This window comes from Triturus cristatus, chromosome 6, assembly GCF_964204655.1.
Source record: "Triturus cristatus chromosome 6, aTriCri1.1, whole genome shotgun sequence".
In the NCBI taxonomy this organism is placed as follows: Eukaryota; Metazoa; Chordata; class Amphibia; order Caudata; family Salamandridae; genus Triturus; species Triturus cristatus.
The window spans coordinates 1,035,481,276-1,035,505,957 of record NC_140589.1 but is presented as its reverse complement, the minus strand read 5'-3'; the positions used below and the strand labels follow the sequence as shown (position 1 = coordinate 1,035,505,957).

Below are 24,682 nucleotides of genomic sequence, written 5' to 3'. Positions count from 1 at the left end.
TCGCAGAGCGCGAGGCGAATTGACCAATGACAGAAAGATATTAATACCCGCTTGCTGCAATGGGTGTTCATTTTGGTAATTCTGGCACGAGTCAAAAAGTGGGGAAGTGCAAACTGATGATGTGTCACAAATCTATTACTTCACATTCGAGTCCTTATAGTCACAATCATTGCCTCCTCTCTTTGCTGTTTCTGGCGTCATAACTTATCACGTTAGTATGCACGTAAAATAAAACAAATATTACAAATATAGCATCCGTGGTCATAAAGTGAGTGAATATTTTAGCCCTCAGCCTAATAGGGAGAACGAGGGACGTAGCTTATAACCCCATTTTCAACCCAGTCCTTACTAAACAAAACACCTTACTTAGTAAAGTACACATGATCGGACTGGCCATTAGGGCAATCAGGAAGTGGTGTTGGAACAATTTTCAGAGTGAGGGTGCTGGCATCCTGTTACATCACTGAAGTCATAGGGATTGCGAAAATCCAGGCGTCACACAAAGAAAAAGTATAGCAAATGAGTCACGCCCATTCTTCAGGACAGTGGTAAAGGTGTGTATGGATCCAGAGGTGCATTCTAAAGCACGCTGTAGCAAAAATATTACTAATGCATGGTGCGTCATTAGCTGCTATCACAATTTTCATTGATATGGCACAAAATTCGTACTGACATGCAGTTTTACTGATAATACTATATAGCATACAAACTATAATGTGTGGTAATTGGTTTTCAACAAATATTCAACATTTGCACTTTGCCAAGTAAAGTGTCTGGATTTTATTCTATTAAAATCGTTGCTTCCATCACACTTAACAAAATGCAAAAACTGTGATTCATTTGTGCTTTCCTATCTGCTGATAAAATGTACAATATTTGTACAGTTATTTTGCAGGTATTTGTAGGTTGTGTCAGAAAAAAAACTGACATCCTACAATATTTCCTTTCACACTCCCTCTTAGATTGGTTCACTTTACAAAATCCTCTGACTTCACAGTCAGAGAAAGAAAAGTAAACACCAATCTCCTCCAAGGTAATATAAACAAACCGCAATTTGGGAGAAGACATTGCCTGCCATTTGACCTTTGTCTTTAACCACAGCATATTTGACAAGATAAAAACAAATTTAAAGGCATCTTTATTGATTATTCACCTTCCCATTTCCAGCATGGTTATTTAAGGGATGCTGCAGCACACCCCACAACTTTACTTCCAGCACCTATGTAAGCAGGTAGTGGCCGACGGGCTTGTCTGAAAAGTCAGTGTATGAACCGGTTTTATGGTCTGCAGTGCAGATTTTAACTGCTTGTTTCCCAGATTTGAAATAAACACTGCCGGAGCACGCTCATATCAATTCAGTCCTCCATACCTTCCAAAACACTTACACACCGTGTCTTTACAAGGCTAAAACTGCCCCAATTTGCAAACATGGGCCACTTTTTAGCTGTCTAATTGGCTAATTATGGCCCCTTTTATTTTGGTGCCCGAGCTTACTATCTGTACCAGTCCAAGCCTGAAAGTAAACTCCTGGACTAAAATCATATTCCAAAAGCAAACTGAAAGAAGAGGGGTATCTTGTAATACATGCCCATGTAGGGGCTAGACTTAGGAGGCTAAGCTTAGCTACTAAGAGAACAGGGAGCGAAGTCTCCTTGACTATTTCCAGTCTTCTTTGAGACAGGGTCAATAGTCTAAACTTGGCTCTCGGCTGGGCTTCAGCTCTCATGATGCGTCTGTCCTTTCAATCCCATGTCTGAAACAGGGGTGGTCCGAGCTCAAGGTACTGCAGCATCTCCTAGGTCTTACGTAGCAGAGTCCAAGATGAATGGTTACATGCTACCAGCTTATGAGTTGCAAATGCATGGAGAGTCTTTTCTGTCCAATCCAATGAGAATGCAGCATAAGAAAGTTGATGGGAGAAAACTCATATCTCTGCCAGAGGATTCCACAGCTACTGGAGGATAGGCAAGCAGCAGGATGGACCATGAGGATGGTTGGGGTATTTATGCTTCTTTTTAAGACATGAAATGATGCGATGAGATCTTGCTAGGCTAGAGCTACCACTAGTGCGCAAACATTATTACTCATGCGTCTCACTTGGAGGAGCCTACAACAAAATATTCATGCCGTTAATCTCTAGAACACTTGGAAAGGTCTGGGGTTTCTGCGTGGAGTTGTATGCAATGCACCCTGGTAGACCCTGATGATGTGAAGGGCTTGCCAAGAGAGGCACATATGTGAAGAAGGAAAAACCACAAGACATGTGATAGGTTCTTTTTGGGAAGCAGTGATGCTGAAACATTGATTTTAAGCCAGTTTCACCTAGGACATGTGATGGCAATACATAACAGTTGTGGGACAGATCTGATTTCAGGTCATTGCTCTCGCTATTGCTTTTGATCCATGTAAGGTAAGAAATGGCTTGAACCAATACCTATGAAGATGTAAAGGAAATGTGTTCAATGTGTGGGCTAAACCTCTGCATAGGCAGCTCATTTCCTGCAGTGAAACTAGGCAAATTATTCAAGAAGGTTGGGAGCGCACGTTATCTTGCTATACAAAGCAGCAAAGGAACAATTTAAGTTCCATAAAAGAGGGAGCACACCATAAACAGAGAGGGCCATCTTGCTCATCAGAGACCTCACTATTGTTATCGTCCAGCAGAGTGCACAGGATGGTTTGGGACCTCAATTCATATGCCTACAGAAAAACAAACTGAGGTGTCAAAATTGCATTAGGTACAGCGGCTCTTCTCAACAGAAATAGTCTGAGTGTATAGACTATTATACTAAGAACTAATAGGACATATACCAGAGTCCGTCCTGCTCTACTACTAATCTTTGTCCAAATTCAGTCCATCCTTCCTTGTATGAGAAATGAGTTTAAACTGCAAGGAGGTGACAACTGAGCAAATGTCAACACCACATCTCGGTTCATGATGCACACACAACGGGGAAGATGAGGTAGGTGCCAAGATTTTCTCCAATCTGGTTAGATGTCTTATGCAGTCAGTAGAGCGTGCTTCCTCAAGACATCATATTGACAAGGTTACAAACAGTGTAACTTAGTTTTACACTAGTAGATATGTGTTGTTAGGATAAAGCCAAAGCTCATCACACATTAACTCCTTTATGATTTCAAGATCTTGTGCTAAGAGGCGGGGAATGTTCCTGAACACTGGGCCCTCTTTGACCACATGGGGTTTTGGACTAAGTTACATTTAGACTATATGATTGGTGGCAAGCACGAGAATGTTTTCTGTGTTTTTGGTACACTGAAGAAAATGAGGTAGATTTCAATAGGAGTAGCTTTGTGATAGGAGACCTTGACGTTGCTGGATAAATATTTTAATAGATTATTTCAGTGTTAAAGGTTAGGGATTAACTGTTTTGGGATTAAAGGGTGGATTGATACCCTCTGTTCTCTATTTACCTGCCATACGCAATCATTTACATAACGATTCACCTATAGATTCTTTGACGTATGCTTTTGTTTACATGCGGGAGAAGGTGATGATAGTTGCACTTCATTACTGCTTACAGAGTATCTATTTTATTCCTAATTCTACTACTTCGCTTCACAGTGCTTATGAAACTCCCACAGTTAGGAAAGGTATTATATAGTGTGGTTGGGAGAACTCACCGTGAAATAAACTCACCACCTGTATTGGGTCCTGTCAGATTTGCTGGAAAAATCTTAGCACACCCCTGGGTAGCTGTGACCCCGAGCAGTCTGACCTTATTACAGGAACAAGAGTAAAGATTTAAGTAATACCAAACAGTTGAATAAGAAAGACATTACTCAATAAAACTCCAACACACATTTATAGAAATAGGGTATATTTTTATTTTTAAAATTACACATCTACGACAAAAATCCACCAGAGATTCCGCAGATTAGATTTTTTAAAGGAACAATTAATCACTGCTCTTTCTATCTAAAGAAATAATTGTAATGGACTACACTCGGGATCAGACTTTGCAAAATTTGAAAAACTTTTGTAAACGTGCAAACTACTTCTTTGGCTCACTTTGGATGATGAACTCCAGCAGAAAGCAAATTACAGTGGCCAAAGAGGCTTGACTGAACAGTTACTTCACAGTCAAAGCAGTCTACATTACAATTCTAGGCTCTACTGATAAACCTCCATTGATTATATTGGAGTATTCCTGATGAAAGGGATGCTGAATGTGCTGATCTAGTGACGGGGGTCTTCCTGGGGCTACTCCTCAGCATGGAAGTTACTCCTCACTGTGGGGTGACGTTGGCCACAGGGGTTGATGTCCCCTCAAAGTCCCGTTGACCTTCCGCCACAAAAACAGTTGGCACTTGTCTACTGGTCTCTGGTTACAGCAGAACCAGCGGTTCCACTTAGCTGTCGATAACTTCTAATTAGGGTGACCATGCTGCACTCCGACGACTCGCCCAGGTCCAGCAGAATTTGGGGAAACTTTTGCGGGCCGGTCTGAAGCCGGATGCATGATGGTGGCCAGGCGTTCTTGGCTGCCAACTCACCAAGGCAGGCTTCTTTAGCTTTTGCGACCCTGTAGCTGTAACAAAAAGTCAGCCAGCTCTTGGATTCACCTCTTTTGGCTGAGGCTCTGGATGACTTTCCACATGCACAGTCCTCTCTTTGCTACCCCAGGGAGCATGTTGGTGTAGTCCAGTCTTGGTGCAGCCTCTCTTTCCTACGTCCAGAGAACAGCAGGACAGACCTTCAGTCCACACTTCAGCACAGACGTGATCTGAGATCTAGGTGCCTGGGGTACCACTTTTATGACCAGTTAGCACACTCTTGGGATGTGGTGACTACTAGCCAATGGGCTAACAGGTCTGCACCTGCCTATTGAGGACTCCCTGTGAAGTTTGCTATCTAGCTATCCAAAAATGCACTATTCTGCAAAATCCCAACATGGTAGAACCCTTATCTTGGTATGTGGAGCTCGGTAGCCCACTCCAGAGGTGCAGCAGTGTGAGAAAGTGGCTCTGTATATACTGTTCCCAAATAGGTACAGGGTGTACAGAGTCCTTAATCCCCAGAGGTTTGGCAGAGGCTAAAGTTAGAAATAACCTTACTCTCTAGTGGTAGCTTGGTCGAGCAGTAAGGCAGTATCAGAGGACAGTGTAAAGCATTTGTTGCACACACTCAGCCAGCAAATGGTATCACACACTCAATAACTGAACTATAGGCCAATGGTTTATTTATAAAAAATATATGCTTGTTTTATTTTAGAACCAACAATAGGTTGCTAGTTCATTTTTAGCGTTACCTGCACACAGCGCGATTGGTGTTTGGAACTGCTGCTAATTAGGAAATTTTAATTCTCCTCGTTTTGTATTTCAGTTAAATTGCTGCTTTTTGAATTATACCCTGTTTTTAGTGTTATGCCCCTCGCTTGCACCATAATATTGTGACTCTCACCGCTGTTGGGTGGGCCCGCTTCCCGGTCTCGGTTAGGATTATAGGCGGCCATATTAGGAGTACTTCGTGACGCCTGCCGGCGCCATCGTGTAGCTCGGACGCTCTAGTTGTCAGAAGGACGATAGACGTCTTCAAAAGGGAGGTAAACTCTGCGCTCTCTCTTGCTAGTTCATTTTTAGCGTTACCTGCGCACAGCGCGATTGGTGTTTGGAACTGCTGTTAATTAGGAATTTTTAATTCTCCTCGTTTTGTATTTCAGTTAAATTGCTGCTTTTTGAATTATACCCTGTTTTTAGTGTTATGCCCCTCGCTTGCACCATAATATTGTGACTCTCACCGCTGTTGGGCGTGCCCGCTTCCCGGTCTCGGTTAGGATTATAGGCGGCCATATTAGGAGTACTTCGTGACACCTGCCGGCGCCATCGTGTAGCTCGGACACTAGTTGTCAGAAGGACGATAGACGTCTTCAAAAGGGAGCCATGCTGACGCGCAGCGGATTCGCGCAGTGGGGACGCCGGACTTCCGCCGGAGTTACGCCTGAGTTCAGCCCGTCTGCGCCCGTCCGCGCTGAGGACGGGCTGCTGGTCGGGCTGGACACAGGGGTCCCCTTCCTTACCCAGCAGGTAGGGAGGGAATATTCCGCATGGGAGATGCTGGCTCTTAGACCATCGGTTTTTGCCTGCCATCATTGCTTCTCTCCGGAGGGCTTGAGGTGCTCTTCTTTTTGCCATACTTGTGGGGCGATTTTTCATTTGTTTTCCTCTCCTTGGACGAGACCTCAAACCTCTCCAGTGTTGCAGACCGCCATTCAACCTAGAAAGGGCTTCTTAATTAATGCAAGGTCACTAATCAAGAATAACATAGCGTTCCATGAGTTTGTGAATGATAGGCAACCCGATTGGGTGTTTGTGACCGAAACATGGGTGTCTGACTCTTCTGGTCATGATTTACTACTGGCAATACCTGAGGGTTTTACGTTATATAGACAGGATAGACTAAGACGCAGAGGGGGAGGGTTGGCAATTCTCTGTAAGGCTTCACTTTCCTGCACTATAAAAACTCTGTCTGAGCCCTCGGACTCATTTGAGGCATTGTACTTTTGTATTTCGTGCTCTCCCACAGTTTCCTTCACTGGCATTCTTGTTTATAGATCGCCGGGTCCTAGAGCTAGTTTCTGCTCCGAGCTCTTTAGAATTTTGGAGCCCTATTTTGGCAAACTACACTTTACCATTCTTGGGGATCTAAACTTCCATCTGGACGATCTGGGGGCCAAAGACACCTCTCGGCTGACGAACTCGCTGGAAGCCTGCGAGTTTTTCCAGTTGGTGAACAGCCCAACCCACCGGGCTGGCCATATATTGGATGGGGTGTTCACCAACGATTCCAGACTCTCGGTTGGTTCCCCCTTGCCTTTGGTTTGGTCGGACCATTTGGCAGTACCACTAGAACTAGCATCCCTTTCTGTAGATCTGTTCAACCCCACTGCCACCAACAGAGGTCCCAAAAGAAGTTACAGAAATATCACTAATGAAGCTCTTGCTCCTTTTATAAGAGGTACTGAGTTTTCGTCTTCGCGAGAAGCGGGTGAGGCGGCCCAGGAACTTGCTAATTCCATTACTATAGCGGTTGATGAGCTAGCCCCCGCTTCTCTTCGATATGTGGCTCGGCGGAAACCCTCAGCGCCCTGGTTTACGGAGCCGCTAAGACTCTTAAGACAAACCTGTAGGAGTAAGGAGAGAAGATGGCGTAAGTCGTGGGATACCTCCGACAGAGAGGAACATAAACGGTTGCTGCGGGAGTATAAAGCTAGAGTGATTAAAGAGAAACAGGAGTTCTTCTCTAATCTTACGACCTCCCTTACCTCGTCTAAAGAGCTGTTTAAGATCGTGGACTCTCTTTGTTCCCTTCAGGTGCCTGATCCAGTTGTGGGCTCACAGGAGCTGTGTAATAACATCTCGGAGTTCTTTTACAAGAAAATCGCGGATATTTACCTCGCCTTAGAAACCCAGAGGAGTATGCTGGGTGATAACTCCTCTCTTGCCATTACGATCTCAGAATCTTGGACGAGAGACCCAACTAAGACTCTTACTCATTTTCCGCCGCTTTCCTTGGAGGGGCTCAATCTCCTGTTAGACAGGACTAAGTCTGCCTCCCCTTTGGATCCCTGTCCCTTGAAAGTTCTAAAGGAATGTAGGGACATTCTCTTGCCGCCGCTGCTGGAAGTAATGAATGGGGCCATGGCCCAGGGTACTTTCCCCTTGGCCTGGAAAAAGGCGATAGTGAAGCCCCTTCTTAAAAAGCCCTCCCTGGACCCTGGATCACTTAAAAACTTCAGACCTATATCCTTGTTACCGGCCCCAGCAAAGATGCTTGAATTTCACCTGAACGCCCATCTATCCACCTTCCTAGATTCCTCTGAGTTCTTGGATAGTTCCCAGCATGGATTCAGGAAATTTCATAGCACAGAATCTGCCCTTAGTATGGTGGTTAATAACATTCGCCGTAAGGTGGATCTCGGTCAGACGACTGTTTTGGTCTTATTGGACCTTATGGCAGCGTTTGACACCCTGTCTCCCTCTATTTTAACATCTCGTTTGAGGGAGGCAGGGGTGGCAGGGCCGGCCTCGAGTCTTCTTGACTCTTTTTTACATCTTAGAGAGCAAAGAGTCATGCTTGGAGAGTTCCTCTCCCCTGCCAAATCTCTGCAATGTGGGGTGCCCCAGGGGTCGGCCTTAAGTTCGACTCTATTCAACATCTATGTGGCCCCCCTTGCTAGATTAGTAAGATCGCAGGGGATGGAGGTGGTGTCATACGCCGATGACACGCAAATCATGGTTTCCCTGGCCCACTCTGTTAGTACATCCGCGTTCGGCTTTAGGTCATGTATGCAGATGGTTGCGGAGTGGATGATCCAAAACTCCCTAAAGCTGAATGGCGACAAAACAGAGGTCCTGGTCTTTGGTAAGGACCAGGACATTTGGTCTAGTGAGTGGTGGCCTACATCTTTAGGAACCTGCCCCACTCCTTCCCAATCGGCCAGGAATCTCGGCGTTATATTTGACACCTCGATGTCCATGAACTTTCAGGTCAACAGGACAGTGGCCACATGTTGGGGAGTCATTAAGATTCTTAAAAGAATCCTTCACTATTTGTCCCCCCAGGCGCGTAAGCAGACCGTGATTGCTCTTGTAGGTTCTAGGTTAGACTATTGCAACGCACTTTATGCGGAGACCAATAAGTAACTTGTCCAGCGCCTTCAGGTTGTGCAGAATGCGGCTGCCAGATTTGTTCTGGCACTTCCAAACGCATCTTCTGCTACAATGGCCAGGAAGAGCCTGCACTGGCTTCCTATTTACTATAGGATATCATTTAAACTCCTCTGTCTTACCTATAGATCTCTTCTGGCAGCCTCCTCGGATGCTCTGGGATCCTTGCTAACCCGCTATATTCCCAGTAGGCGTCTTCGCTCCTCAGACGCGAATCAGTTGGTAGTCCCCCGCTCCAAGAAGGTTAGATGGGGCAGTAGAGCATTTTCCATCGTTGCTCCGTTATTATGGAATACTCTCCCTTTGGAGATCAAGTCCCAACCTTCTCTGGCCCTTTTCAAAAAAGCCCTCAAAATCTGGTACTTTATTAAGGCCTACCAGTAAGTTCCTTCATCCTTTATTCAGCTAGCTTTTTTGGTTAGGCGCCTTGACGCCCATTGGGCTTAGTAGCGCGGTATAAATTTGAATTCATTCATTCATTCAGGTATTAAAATATACTTTCTCAAAATGAGATGCTTTATATAAATACTTTTGCAATATGCAATTGACTTTTGTAGAAAGTTACAAGTGGTTGCAATAGGCAACACAATTTTAAACACAATAATGCATTGAGTTCAATGGAAGTTTCAAGTTATTTGCCACAAATTACTTTTAGGATTACTTTTGGAATTCCAAGACTGGATCCTAGATTCAGTCCTGGGTCAGTACTAGGAATCAAGTGATAAAAGTCGACTTAATTACTGTGATGATTTTAAGACAATATTTTTCTATTTTAAAAGTTGACACTTTGAAAATATTTCATAGAAAACAGTCAATGCTTCCCTATGGCAGAAAATTAAAGTTGCAGGTATAGTATGTTCTTGTTACTTTTGTAATCCAGTATTGGGTGCCTAGACTCAGTACTGGGACCTTTATACAAAACAGGTAAGAAATTACGTTTTCAGATATTATACGATTTTTAAAGACTATTTAAAGATTGCAGAAATTGACACTTAGAAGACATTTCACAGAAAAACAGTCAATGATTTCCTATGGGAGAAAATTGGGTTACTGGTAAGTACAGTTGTAAATATTTTTCAGAATCAGTGCTGGGCACCAAGATCCAGCACTGGGAGCTCACCTAAGAGCAGCTGAGTATTTTCGTTTTCGTTACTCGGCTGATTTTTGGTGAATATTTTAAGTTTTGAAAAGTCCACACTTAGAAGAAATTTCAGGAAAAGCCAGTCAATGTTACCCTATGGAGAAAATTGAGTTATCGGTTTAAAGGTAAGTACTCGACTGGCAGAGTTAAGGTTCCGGGCATAGACTCAGGGGTCTCCCAAGGTCAGGTAGGTACAGTTGGTTCACCCTCAGAGGCACAAGGGCGGCCGGGTGCAGAGAGAGTTAGGCCCAATGTTATCCTATGAGAGGTAGGGGGGCCTTGGTTGGTGGATGCTGACTAGCAGGCCACGCGGCTGTGGGAGCTGGGCTCCTGGTCACTTACTCAGGGCAAGTGTGGAAGTAGATAGGTGTAGAGGTTGCACTGCCAGGGCCACTCGGGCGGCTGGGTGCTTTTGAGCCTTCGGGCGCTCAATTGATTTCAATGGGAAATCTCTGGTTTAGAAAAAGACTGCAAGCTCGGGGACGAAGATTCTTCAGGTGCCACCACCACTTCGAGAGGTAAGTTGGGTAGTTGGAGGATAAGTAGGTACCCCGGGATGGGAACAGGTGGCCTAGGGGCGCCGGGTGCAGGGGTGCCTTTTGGTGTCGGGAAATCTTACCCTCTGTTGATCGCGGTTGGGGGGGCACCTGGTTCTGAGGCTGCTGGCTTCTTCAGGAGTGTCGAGGGAGGTCCTTGGGTGCCAGAATCGGGGTCACCGTCTCCGTGGGGTCATCCTCGTGGTCTTTGTTCACTCTGGCACAGGCCAGGCTTGGCTGGTGCAGAGTGTGCTGGGTTTGCGGTTCCGGGCTGCTGCCAGGGATTAGAAGTAGGTTTTGAGCAGAGCCTCTACTCATGGGAGTCCCAGGGTTTTAGAGTCAAAAGGTAGCCAGATCCTCCGGGGTTTGTGAGGTTGCTGGCCACAAGAGGTGCCGGGTTGGAGCAGGAGCAGGTTCGAGGGTCGACAGGCCGGTAGAGATGGGGCCAAAGCAGTTGGTGTCTTCCTCTTCTTAGCAGCTGCAGGGCAGGTCTTCTTTCTTCTAGCTCTTCTTCGGATTTTGGAATCTGGAATCTGGGGAAGGAAGGTTCAGGGTGCCCCTAAATACTAGATTTAGGGGCGTTACAGGTAGGTGAAGGGCAGGGACCAATGGGTCTCTGTCGTGGGGTGGGTACACCCCCTATCCTGCCTCTCTCCTGTGGTAGGGGGGCAGTAGCCTAGTCCTGATTGGGCAGGGCTTCCCATCTTCAAGATGGCGAGAGCCCGGAGATGTACTTCACCTCGCCTCCCCCACCTGAGGGGTGGGGTTGGCAGGCTGGCACATCCCCTGTCCTTATTTGGGGTTTCCTGCCAAGCTTCCCGCCAGAGTGGGGGGTTGCTGTGGCCTGGGGAAGCTCACAGAGGCGGCATGCCTTTGAAGCTTCCCCCTGCCCATCCTGGGGGAGGAGATTTAGCACCTCCCCAGGATGTGCATTGTTGCAGACCCAGGAGAGCAGGGGCTCTCCCACCCAGGGGTCCAGCAACATGTCTGCTGTGTGGCAGCCTAGGCAGCCTCAGCACAGACGTGGATTGTAGGTTAGGCTTTAGGGGGCATCTCTAAGATGCCCTCTGGGGTGCTTGGTACATTAAATCCCACACTGGCATCAGTGTGGGTTTAATGTGCTGAGAAGTTTGATACCAAACTTCTCAGTCTTCAGTGTTGCCATTATGGTGCTGTGGAGTTCGTGTTTGACGAGCTCCCAGCACCATATACTCTTAAATGGCAGCACGGCACTTACAGTACCCAGGAATGGAACTGGGTACTGTAGGGGCACAGGGCTCCTGCTTCTGTGCCCACACCATTGGCATAGGGCACCCAGCTAGAGGGGTGGCTGATGTATGCCATGGCAGTGTAGGTGGTGGGCATGGCACACAGGGATGTGTGCCATGTCGACTCTTTGTTTTGTCTTGTACCCAGACACTCAGCCTGCAAGGGCAGTGTGTGTGTGTAAGGGTACAGGGCCTCTAAGGGTGGCACAATGAGTGCTGCAGCCCTTAGAGGCCTTCCCTTGTCACAAGGCCCTGAGTACCTAGGGTACCATTTACCAGGGGCTGACAGGTGCCCAGGGTTTGCCAATGTGGGTTTTGTGTTTTAGGGAAGGAACATAGGCCCTGGGCACCTGATTGGCAGGAGTCCAGGGCACACTCAGTCAAAGTAAATTCAGCAAAAAGTGGGGGCATACCATGCAAGAAAGATGGGACTTTCTTACAAGCAGCCTGGGAGCCACATGCCCACAGAAAAAACGGGTTGACAGTGGCTTCCCCCTTAATGCCCTAAATGCCAATCTGTCAGCAAGAACAAAAGAGTAGCCTTGTGTCTGTCCACCATTTGCCCTTCAAAAGAGGCTTCGACTTTGAAGCTTGCCTTTTATGCTCACTCTGAGTTTGGGTTTCCTGCCAGAGAGAAATCACGCAACTCACAATGGCAGACCTTTTGTGTTGTTGCCCAACAGTCGTTCACACCTAACACCGGAAGGGCAGAAGGCTGTCTTGTGACAAGCAACCAGAAATGTTCACTAGAAAATGTTAGGTCACAAGGTGGCTACTTACTAAAGTTGCCATTTGTGCAAACATTACATGAAATTCGACTTGGCCATCAACTCGTTTTAACGCAATGATTGTTTTGATACCCTTAAGTGTCATATTTAGTAGTCCCTTTCAAAAGTTAGCACTCCTGAGTTGTCCCTGTGTAACTGTACTCATCAATGGAGTTACTAGCCTTTCCACTGCAAAAACAACAACGTGGACAGCCATGATTTCGGGTAGTATTTTAGATCAGCTCCAGAGGCCTCCATGCTAATTTGACCACATCCATGTCTGACAGAGGCCAAGCCTCGGGCCGCGAAGATCCAGAGGCTCCATACTGACAGTGCAGCGGGTCTGCCAGGCTGCACTTGGAGCTGGAGATTGATGGCACCGCTAAGAGGCCCCATCAAAATGGTGGCCTGCTGTTGAGCTATGGGTTCTGTGGGGGCTGCGTGTGGCAGAATGCGGCCACATCTGGGTGCTGCGAATTAGTGTGCCATGGAGGAAGGGGCCCGAGCAGGTCTGGATGGAGCCCTCAATTTAGGGTGTTTATTAGGAGTTATGTCCAGGGTAAAGAGATTCAAAAGGTCTTACAGACGATGACTCTAGAGGCCTACATCCTTGACCTGGAGAGAAGGGCGCACCAGTGGCCATCTGCTGACCTAGATTGATATTTATTGTTCTCAAGGTCTCGCTTGACTCAGATATCACTAGAAGCGGCCAGGCAATGCTGAAGTCGCGTTCAAAGAAGACAAGGACCACCCTACTCACATGGAATCAGGGTACATATTACATTTTAAGAAAACAGAGGTACCTGCGGAATTGGTATGAGAATAAACCTAGTATTTATAATAATGATACAAATTCAACACAATGGCAATAATGTAGGAGAAAATGTACGAATTTTCAAAAAAGCACATATAGAGCCCAGTAGGTAAAATGCAGTCGGATTTATATATTAAGTTAAAAAGGTCCAAAAAAGGGGTTCAAAGAAACATTTGCGGTGTTCCAAGTGAGAGGTGAAACCTATAAACTAAAGTGAAAAGTAGTGACATACATGAAGGTTTCAAAAAGATACAGAAAGGAAAAAGTGACCAACTAATCAATTTGAAATAAACATTCAGTGTCTCCTGTAACAATGACGGAGGCTGAGTACAATAGTTTGTTTGCAGTTGTGTTGACGACGTTTTGACCTCTTAAAAAATATGACTGTTGATGGGGAGGCTGGGATAAGGAGATGTCTTCCGGATCTATTGTTCTCTAGTCACTAATGCTCCAGACCACTTCAAAGGGCTGTGTAGGAGGTGGGAGACTTGGGTGGGTAGGCTCGAGGATGAGGAATGGGGTACGGCTAGACTGGCCCCCAGAGAATTGTCCATCACTGCCCATCTGATTGCTCCAGCTAAACTACCTACACATTGCACACATTACTCCCCAGTGGCTCCATCAAGCCAGCAGAGTCTCCCAGGCCAATTGTGCCCACTGTTCGTTACCAGAGGCAGACTTCTTCCACATGTTGTGGTCATGCCCAAGATTGGTTCCCTTTTGGGAGGAGGTCGGGAGGAAACTCTCTGCAATTTTGGGCTGACTGTTCCACCTCACTGCAAGGTCTGCTCTGCTGGGATTGTTGGAAGACATGAATGGGCAGTGGATGACGTACATTCTTATTGGGGTGGCAACACTGGTGGCTAAATGAGATATTGCCCACAACTGAAGGTCCAGGACCCCTGATCAGTGTTGGAGTGGAAGTGGGGGATAGATTGGTGTGCTCACCAGGAACAACTCGTATAACAGGTTTGGGGGTACCTGCACACACAAGAAGATTTGGGGCAGATGGTGGACGTATTACAGACTGGAGGTGGGGGTCAACTAATTGTTATCATGTATTGTCATTATTGTGGCGGCTTAACAGATGGTGGTCGTTTGTATCGCTGTCGTTGCTGCAAAATCAATCGGATTGGTTATAAAACCAAAACAACAATGTGGGGTTTTTACTGCCAGGACATGTAAAGTTAGGAGGGGTAACATGTAGAGGTTGATTAACAGTGGTGAGAGTCTTAACCCTGCAGACACAACAGTTAACAAGCATAGCTTCTGACTTGAAAGACAGGAGGAAAACTGTTTGAAAATGGTTAGTAAGAAGATAATATATTAATTTAGTGACTGGATCATCCAGGTCCACTGTTTTGACTCTGTCCAGAAGGGGGGAGTGATAGATAGTATCTAACGCTGCGGACCAGTTCTAGAGGACCAGGGCCTCTACTGCTGTTAAGAGGGTTGGGCAGAATTTAATGAATGTGAGCAGTTTAGTGAAATCATTTTTTCGAATATTTTTGCCATATACCTTCGCAAGGAAATGGGCATTGCCAATGGCTGTTATGATAAGTGAGAAGACAATTAGTGCCCATTTGTAATAAAAGAAAATAAACACACATGAACACAGCCTATGGTGAATACCAAAGAACAGCTGCAAAGCAGCAAACTAGTAAAGTCAGTGTGCCCAGGGCAGATGAGAGGACATGATGTTGGGGCTAAGTTTGCTGTCACAGCACCAAGGAGGAATAGATGGGATCTTAGTGAGCTGTTTTGGCATGTCATTGGAACACCCTGACCTAGCATGTCCAACTACTGATCAAGATATAACAGTGAGCACCTGGTAGGTACTATCGGGTATTTCCAGAACCCACAAGATCATTGGTTAAAACCAGCGTGCAGCATAAAGCAGGAAAGAAGTTCAAGGATAAGGCCCTTTGCATCCACTCGAAATTTACACCAACTTCAATCTGTTATCTTCTATGTTTTGATGGGTGCAGCTTTGCTGATGAAGCCTGGCTGCATCACAAGGGAAGACTGGTACAAGCTCAATGCAGCGCGTATTGGTACTTCTATCTGCATGCATCTTATTATTTCTGCAAGAAATATGCAATAAATCTTAAAGACTAATCCAGGAATGTACTATTTCCATAGAGAATGTTGCTCTGCTACACCAAACAAGATTGTTTAACTATAAAGTCTAAAATGCAGAACAAATAGAATGGGAAAATCTGCATGCCAAAAAGTGACTGTTTGTTTTAAGGAAATTGATATTCCCATTGGTGAAGCGTGTTATTCAGAAAATTCACAGCATAATCTTGTAAGCAGCATATCCAAACAAGGATGCAGAGGAGAAAGAAAGGAAATGGCATATAGATAATATAGGAATGGAACAAATTAGGGAACTTTTGTCAATAAGACATGGGTCACTTGGGAAGTTAGAAACATGGACTTGCAAGTACATGACTGCTGAGTCAAAAAGGGGGCAAAGAGATTTATTGGGGGCGCAATGAACCACAGCCCACTGAAACATTCACCAGGACTTCTGGCTGGACGTCTATGTCCAGAGTCATGATGCAATTTGCAGAGATGTCATCAATGTTACAAACATAAATTGATGTTAATTCCAATGTCTGAATTAATATACTCATTTGTAAGTTTGAAACTTAAAATATATACCTTTTTGGATCACAAAATTATGGCAAATATGCTGTACAAGCAATTATTAACTGACAAAACCCCAAATCACACCTGGCTTAATAGGGAGAAACTAAAAGTGATTATGGCTGTAAAGCTGGAGACTTCCAGTACGTTCCACGAGAAATTCGGGAGAGGTTTAGAGCTGCTTCCTGAAGACTCGGTTCTCTGACTGTGGAGATTTAAGGGATTGCTCTCCTGCTGGCAATAGCTGGTTGGCAATAGAACTCGCATTTGATGTGGATTTGGAGAAAGAAGAGATCTGCAGGGCCTGTGTGTCAGAACCCAATCAGATATTGGAATAATGGAGATATGGTTTATGGTGGTCTCTTCAATATACAAATTTCTCTTTCCGTCTTCTAGGTAGCACTGTACGAATTCTCCATCCCTATATATGTGATGATATTGTGTTGAATACATTAAATTTTGTCTAGAATGCAAACTTGGTAAATCTTTCTTGTGAGTATTTATACATGTGGGCATGGCTCTTTCAATTTGCATTGCATGTTGTAAGTGAATTACATGTACTCTCATATCATGTTATGCATTTTTGTAGCGAATAAGATCCCCAACCCGAGTTTGCTATGTAGAGTTTTAGCATATTGTGGGACTATATCATCCATAAAAGATTCAAATTTGGGAGAGGGCTTAAAATGTAAGAACTGGTCAGTTAGTGCTCCTTCCATGGAGCTCACAACACATTTCTCTTCAATAATGTGCCAATATTAATTTTTGAAGAGATGTGATGAACTGCCATTAATAGTTCTTGGATCCTCCCGAAAGGAGCATAAGCCAATTTTTGATGTAGCTCAGCTAAGGTATCGCTTTAGATTTATCTAATTTCAAAATCTCCATTAACCCATTTCTGTATGGTTCTAGCTTTTCATTGTACCATATTCTTAACTAATACACTAAAGGGCTTACGTTTGCTATAATAAGTATTGTCTTTAAGTCCACATCTGGATAAAGGAAGAGTAGGGAGTGCTGGCAACCATCTGCAGGAGACTTCTTAAACAATGTTTCACCTTGATGGTCAAAGTATTGGCATGTTGGTTGCCAAAATCTCAGCTCTGTAAAGTGCTGTAGCTTTAGCCAAGAGTCTATATAGCTGTAAGGGCGGAGGCACTGATCTTAATATGGCAGCCCTGTGCACTTGTAATACAGCAGCCGCTCTGTGCTGCATTACCAGGCTGCTCTTAATGATATGCTGAGACCATGAGATATTTGCTGAAATTCGGACAACAAGCTAATCAAATTTATCAAATCTTTCTCAAATAGTGTTCTCCAATATCAGTTTCCCTCTGCATAATTTGTGTGCGTTAAATATCATGTATTGGTCTTACTAGTCGTTAATATTAAATCCCCTGTGCTTGAAAAATCAGCATACTTGTCTAACAAGGTTTGCAATTCCATTGAGGTTTGGGAAATCAACAGCATATCATCAGCAAAGAATAAGGCAGGATTTCTGTGACCATTTAATTTAGTGGAATTATTTCTGCAGTCATTTGAGCCTTTGATCACATCATTAACATACAGTGTGAATACAGTTGGAGAAAGTACACACAACCCTGCCTAACCTCTCTTTGTATAGCACTACGATCAGTTAATTCGCTATTCTCCTCCCAGTAAATTGGGGCGCATTTGTCAGTGTAAAGTCTTATTATTATTGTTGGTAAGCACTGTGGCACACCTATAGCCCCTTAATACAGACCAGAACTCACTCCTCCGCACTAGATCAAAAGCGGCTCTTTAATCAAAAAATGCCAGGTACAAATGCTGCCGCAGAACAGTCATGTTTCCAATACAACACAGTAAAACGACAGACCTGGTCCAACATACTGATTTTCTTTCTAAAACTTGCTTGAAGATCTAACATCCAAACCTGCACTCTCTCTAAAAGTTGTTTTCAGAACCCTTTATTTAGTGTGTCATTAAAAGTAGTAGGGCTATAGCTGGCGGGTTCATCTCTCTCTTGCCCTTTTTATAAACTGAATGACCTCTGCCCCTCTCCAGGTAGTTGGAATATTAGAGCTTGTTAGCATAACATTAGAAAGCAGATTAATGTATTGGGCCTAAATCAAAGGCTCAGAGGTATGACAATCACGAGGGATCTTGTCAGGACGTGGGGCAATCCTCGTCTTTAAGCCTTCTATATCCTTAAGAGGATCAGTGAGAGAATTTGATTGGCATAAAGTCACTAGTCCCCACAAAAGAAATGCCATGTATTAAAAGTGGGGAAAAGTTGTTGACATCTTGCCTGGAGTTGGTGTAAAGGTCTGACAAATGTGAAAAACAAACGTGGCTGGATATTCTTTTCCACGCGGTTTTAATTATGCAGGCTGCCATGTCCAGTAACATGGCAAAAAGAACAATTGTCATTATTCTTGCCGCCTCACAGAGAGTTTGCCAGTGTGATTCTCCCCAGATCCATCTTGCTAGGAGCTTGGTTTGTATGTAACGTTTCCTAGCTGCCACAATTGCGGGTCTGCTGTGTGTTTCAACAGATATCATCAGGTTGGCTTTGGCAATTTTACAGTCCTAATTAAACCAAGAAACCTTGGCCTTTTGATTTGCCGTACATACCCTATCTCCCTTTAAAAAAAGCCCTTTAGAATTTGAAACTGTTTCTGGTGTAGATCAGCTACAAGAATTAGTTCCAAATCTAACCGCACATAGGGACCAAGTACAGAGGAAAAGATGTTCCTTATCTCCTCTAGACCCCTGGGTGCCCTATGATATTTGGCCATTTGACTGTCCTAAGATTGCTTCCAGCTATTGGGTCAATATTGGACATGTTATCAGCTAGGGCTGTGTCACACATTACTGCGCCGATCAATGTTAGTACAAGAGCTTTATGGTCAGTATCTAATACTAGGATATCTGGTGACAATGCTCGTCCTTAAGAATTGAACAATTTAAGGATATATTTACCCAAATAAGTAGGCCACCAGATGGCCGTCAAGCTGATGAAGGTCGAGCTTCTACTCTAATCATTAGTTAACCTGCTCTATATATAGGATTCATCACTGACATCTCCTGGAAAATATATGGAGATGTGATATGAATCTATAAATTCCCCTCCACAGCGTATATCTAAGCTTAGCATTTAAACCTGCCAAGTGCCACAAGAGTACTCAAGCTTGTTTATGGGCTCTGTTTGGATGGGGAATATATTCATTGTTTGGAAGGGGGCCCAATTCTATGGGTGAAGTGCAATCAAAAGACGTGCCCATCAATTGGGAGTCCAAGGCCTTTGAATAAATAAGGAATAACTGCTTTAAGTCTTGAATTGATGACATAACACGGTTTAAAATCCTTTCAGTGGACTAGATATATTTCTAAGATAAGGGCTGCTAGTTTAACAAAGTCAGATAGCTATGCAAATGTTATTTTAATTTAAAACAAATGAAATTGGAAAGTCACAATCTATCTATGTTGTATCGCATGATTTTAATTTGTGAAATGTACACTTTGGTGCCGATCATGATCCGGCAAAAACCGGGTACGAACCGTCGGACGGAGCACAATCTCCGCCCGACGCGTACCCGGTCGTCAATTTTTACAAACAAGGAATTACGATTCGCACGGGTACACCATTACCGTACGAATCGTAAAAAAGCCCGACCGAACAAAAAAACACCTACCAATGCGATCCGGGAAAGCGCCGACCTGACGTCGGGACGCTCGCAGCCAGCCATTCACGACCCAGGAATCACGATTCGCACCGACGTCACCCCGCACGGTGAATATTTTGCGGCAGCCAAAAACTGCCGGGAAATCAGGACGACGCGAACAAGGACCACCAGTACGCGACGGACAGACGACGACGCGAACAAGGAGGACCAGTACGTGACGGACACACAGGACGACGCCACCAAGGAGGACCCGTACGCGACAGGACGACGCGATCAAGGAGGACCCGTACGCGACAGGACGACGCGATCAAGGAGTACCAGTACGCGACGGACAGACATGGACCCGAACCTACGAGTCATCCCTGCCCTCATAGCAGTACACCTCCTCTACAGGTTACGACGCAGACGCCGCAGAAGGTCAGAATAACTAAGGGAGGGGGGAAAGTGGGGTGGGGTGGGGTGGGGGTGGCACGACCAGGGCAGGCCACAAAACAACCACATAAGTCACACACCACACATGGCCTGGACATACCTGACTCCCATGCCCTGGTCACCACGAGGGGGTGGGGGCGTGTCCTGATAAGCCAGCGACCGCCACAACGGAAGTCCGTCACCACGCGAACCGGCAACACAACCAGACAGGTACGTCCCGTACCCACGCCTGAAGAGCGTGGGTACGAGTCGTACCACGCCCACACACACGTCACCCCAACAATGGCGGGACGGATCGTACCCACGTGGCAAAGGCCTGGTTACGGGCCGCACAAGCATCACATAGCGTGGGGACGGATATGTACGGACCCTACACCCACCCCGTATGCAAGGAGCGTACCCCCCACCCCAACAGTGAAAGTACGACCCGTACCCCCACCCGCGTATGCATGGAGCGTACCCCCACCCCAACAGTGTAAGTACGACCCGTACCCCCACCCGCGTATGCATGGAGCGTACCCCCACCCCAACAGTGTAAGTACGACCCGTACCCCCACCCGCGTATGCATGGAGCGTACCCCCCATGCCAACAGTGTAAGTACGACTCGAACCCTCACCCGCGGACGTACGGACCGTACCCCCACCCCCACCAGTGTAAGTACGACTCCTACCCCCACCCGCGGACTCACGGACCGTACCCCCACCACACCAGTGTAAGTACGACTCGAACCCTCACCCGCGTATGCAAGGAGCGTACCCCCCACCCCAACAGTGTAAGTACGACCTGTACCCTCACCCGCGTATGCAAGGAGCGTACCCCCCACCCCAACAGTGTAAGTACGACCCGTACCCTCACCCGCGTATGCAAGGAGCGTACCCCCCACCCCAACAGTGTAAGTACGACCCGTACCCCCACCCGCGTATGCAAGGAGCGTACCCCCACCCCAACAGTGTAAGTACGACCCGTACCCCCACCCGCGTATGCAAGGAGCGTACCCCCCACCCCAACAGTGTAAGTACGACCCGTACCCCCACCCGCGTATGCAAGGAGCGTACCCCCCACCCCAACAGTGTAAGTACGACCCGTACCCTCACCCGCGTATGCAAGGAGCGTACCCCCCACCCCAACAGTGTAAGTACGACCCGTACCCTCACCCGCGTATGCAAGGAGCGTACCCCCCACCCCAACAGTGTAAGTACGACCCGTACCCTCACCCGCGTATGCAAGGAGCGTACCCCCCACCCCAACAGTGTAAGTACGACCCGTACCCTCACCCGCGTATGCAAGGAGCGTACCCCCCACCCCAACAGTGTAAGTACGACCCGTACCCCCACCCGCGTATGCAAGGAGCGTACCCCCCACCCCAACAGTGTAAGTACGACCCGTACCCCCAACCGCGTATGCAAGGAGCGTACCCCCCACCCCAACAGTGTAAGTACGACCCGTACCCCCAACCGCGGACTCACGCACCGTACCCCCACCACACCAGTGTAACTAGACCCGTACCCTCACCTCGAATGCATGGAGCGCACCCACACCGTGTATGTTCCAAGCGTACATATCCAGAAATAGGAGGTGTGTGTGCAGAGTCCACCCAGCAGTGCCCAGAGACAGGAGGGGTGTGTGCAGAGTCCTCCCAGCAGTGCCCTGAGACAGGAGGGGTGGGTGTGGAGTCCTCCCAGCAGTGCCCTGAGACAGGAGGGGTGGGGCCCTATCACTCACAGCAGTGCCCTGAGACAGGAGGGGTGGGGGCCCATCACCAACAGCAGTGCCCAGAGACAGGAGGGGTGGGGCCCTATCACTCACAGCAGTGCCCTGAGACAGGAGGGGTGGGGGCCCATCACTAACAGCAGTGCCCAGAGACAGGAGGGGTGGGTGCGGAGTCCTCCCAGCAGTGCCCTGAGACAGGAGGGGTGGGGGCCTATCACTAACAGCAGTGCCCAGAGACAGGAGGGGTGGGTGTGGAGTCCTCCCAGCAGTGCCCTGAGACAGGAGGGGTGGGTGTGGAGTCCTCCCAGCAGTGCCCTGAGACAGGAGGGGTGGGTGCAGAGTCCTCCCAGCAGTGCCCAGAGACAGGAGGGGTGTAACACATGTGTGTGAGGCCGGAATTACCCACATCCATACTGCCTACAAGGGAACATGTCCCCATGAACTCATGTCAACAGACTCCACACACAAGTACAGTGATCACCAAGGATGCCACGATTGTTGCAGGTGGAGACATGGCCATGCATGCATGGCCAAAGTAGAAGGGCTCCGTCACACACACAGCTCATGTAGACACAGCTCTGCGCTAAACATTGTGAACACCCTGCAGGGAAGAAATCTGGGTACACAGAGGAAGGAATACACCCTGGGACAATTGAACCATGCAGTAACTGCTGACATGACCTAAGGAAGTTAGCCAACACCTTGTGATGGCACACAGATCCCAGGGTCGCCCCAATGAGCAGAACACTACTACAAATCCCACACACCCAAAGCCTTAAACACCACCCAAAACAATGTAGCAGCCCCACCAACACCAATACCACCATAGCAGGAGTGTGATAATGAAAACAAAATTAAGCTTTATTCAGCATGAGCACAATGTCCGTGGATCGCAGGCAGTTCAATTTTAACAAAGGCCATAGGGCAGTCAATGATTCCCAGCTGGATGGGGGACACAGTGGGATGTGTGTCCCCTACCTTGCCTGCACAGTCAAATGGCATCGTCTTCCATACTGGCGAGGGCATCAGGGGGGGGGAAGCAACAGGCACCGCAGGGACATCAGGGCAAAGGGGCGGCGTTGTGGGTGCAGGGATGGAGGACTCAACCACAGGGGGTGTGTCATGGCCAAAGGCGGAGGCCAGGATGGCACTACACACCTTAGCAAGGTCCTCCAGGGAGTCCCCTGCACCCGAAGTGACCTCAGGCCCCAAGGAGGGGGGGGGTCAGAGGGATGGGTTGCAGCGCCACCGGGGGAGGGTGGAGACAGGGGGGGAGACTCAACCACCCTGACCGAGGACTTCCTTGACCGCTTGCGTGGTGGTGGAACTGTGGGGCTCAGGGACAGAGCGGCCATGAAGGAGTCCTTGGGGGAGATGTGGCCAGGAGAGCTGAGGGGAGGGGATTTGGAGGGAGTGGATTGTGTGGAATGCGGACTCCCACTCTGGCTGCGTGTCACACGTTTGCCCCCCGACCCAGTGGGTGTGCCTATCTCACCCTGTGTGTGCGTGTCAGGAGGAGTGCGGTGGACCTTCCCTGCTGGTGTGGTGCCTGTGTCTGTTGTGGTGGGTGCATGCCGACGTCTGGGTGTACGTGGGACAGGCATGGGAGTGGGAAGTGTGGATGGGGCAGGGGTAGGTGGGGGGAGGTCGCGCTGCAGGAGACCCACTGCTGCAGTCAGTGTGGAGTCTATGGACCTCAGCAAGTTGCGTTGGTCAGCCTGCGAAGAATGAATGCCCTCCAAGAATGCCTCGATGTTGGTGAGGGTTTTCCCGTGGGCATGGAGGACATTAAGGATCGCAGCCTGACCAACCTGCAGTTGCCGCTGGATGTCCACAGACTCAGCATTGGCGGCAGCAGTGGAGACAGGGGCAGGGGGTGCGGTGCCTGGCCGGAAGGAGACATGCGGTGACCGGGCACGCTGGGAAGGGACACGAGCAAGTGGGAGGCGGCTGATGGGAACTGAGGGGGCGGTGCAAGGTGTTGTTCCGCTGTCAGCTGCTGGTGCAGCCACCGCCCACTCGGAGAACTCCTCCTCGGACCTGTCAGCTTCGTATTCTGACGTGCCAGTCGACAGGTCCTTGGCAGCACTATCCTCCACCTCTGTCCCACTCGATGTACCAGCCCCGATGTCATGGCTGGCACTGGTGCTCGGTCCCTCCGCCTTGCCTGTGTCCATGTCTCCCTCTGTGTCCCCCGACGATGCTGTGGGCAGGGTGGAGAGACATAAATTAATCAGACAGCTGTACACATCAGTCACATGAGTCCAATCGACATAGGTAACATTGCATAGCCTGAAAAGGAAGATCCCTAACATCTTCAAAACAAGGTACCGATGTAGGGCATGAAACACACAGTTGGTTGAGCCACCATGCCACTGAAATACCATGGAGAGCATGAGACAATAGCTAAAGACAGGAAACGGAGTCTGACATAGCACCCAGGCCCTGGGGACAATCCAGCACTGCATCTGCACCACACAGCATTGGCGAAAATACCGATGACCAGGGACCATATCCATGAACTTGAGACACATGCTGCATAGGTAATGCTGCAAACATGCCCAACATGACTCGGTCACTGCACCTTGCGTGTGTGTCCAGTAACATCACACACTGGCCAGACCCAGCAAGTAGAAATCCGGATTTGACACATAGGCATTGCCCGCCCCAACAAACCCCCACACGAGGCAAATTGTTGAGACACAGGTGGCACCAACATCTCATAGTCTGGGTGATAAACACAGGGGCAGGCAAAAAGCAAGATTGGACGCCAAACAGCCAAGGTGCGCCTGTACAAATAATGAGGTACCAGTGCCCATCCTCAGATGAGTATAACAAGACACACAGGCACTGGCAACTGTGAGTATGAAGAAGGACAATCAGGTCAGGCTGCACAGTGGACACCTGTACATAATAGCACGTCTATATACATGGTGACAGGGGACAATGGCACAGAGCACAACCTACGCTGTAGACAGTGAGAGTGTCCACGTTGATGATGACAC

At 47.5% G+C, this 24,682-nt stretch overlaps 1 protein-coding gene across 1 annotated transcript in view; it reads right to left on the bottom strand.

The window, feature by feature from the left end:
- Positions 1-24,682, bottom strand: part of ARHGAP18 (Rho GTPase activating protein 18) — a 730,387-nt gene that overhangs the window by 149,964 nt on the left and 555,741 nt on the right. The gene's annotated exons all lie outside the window — the stretch shown is intronic.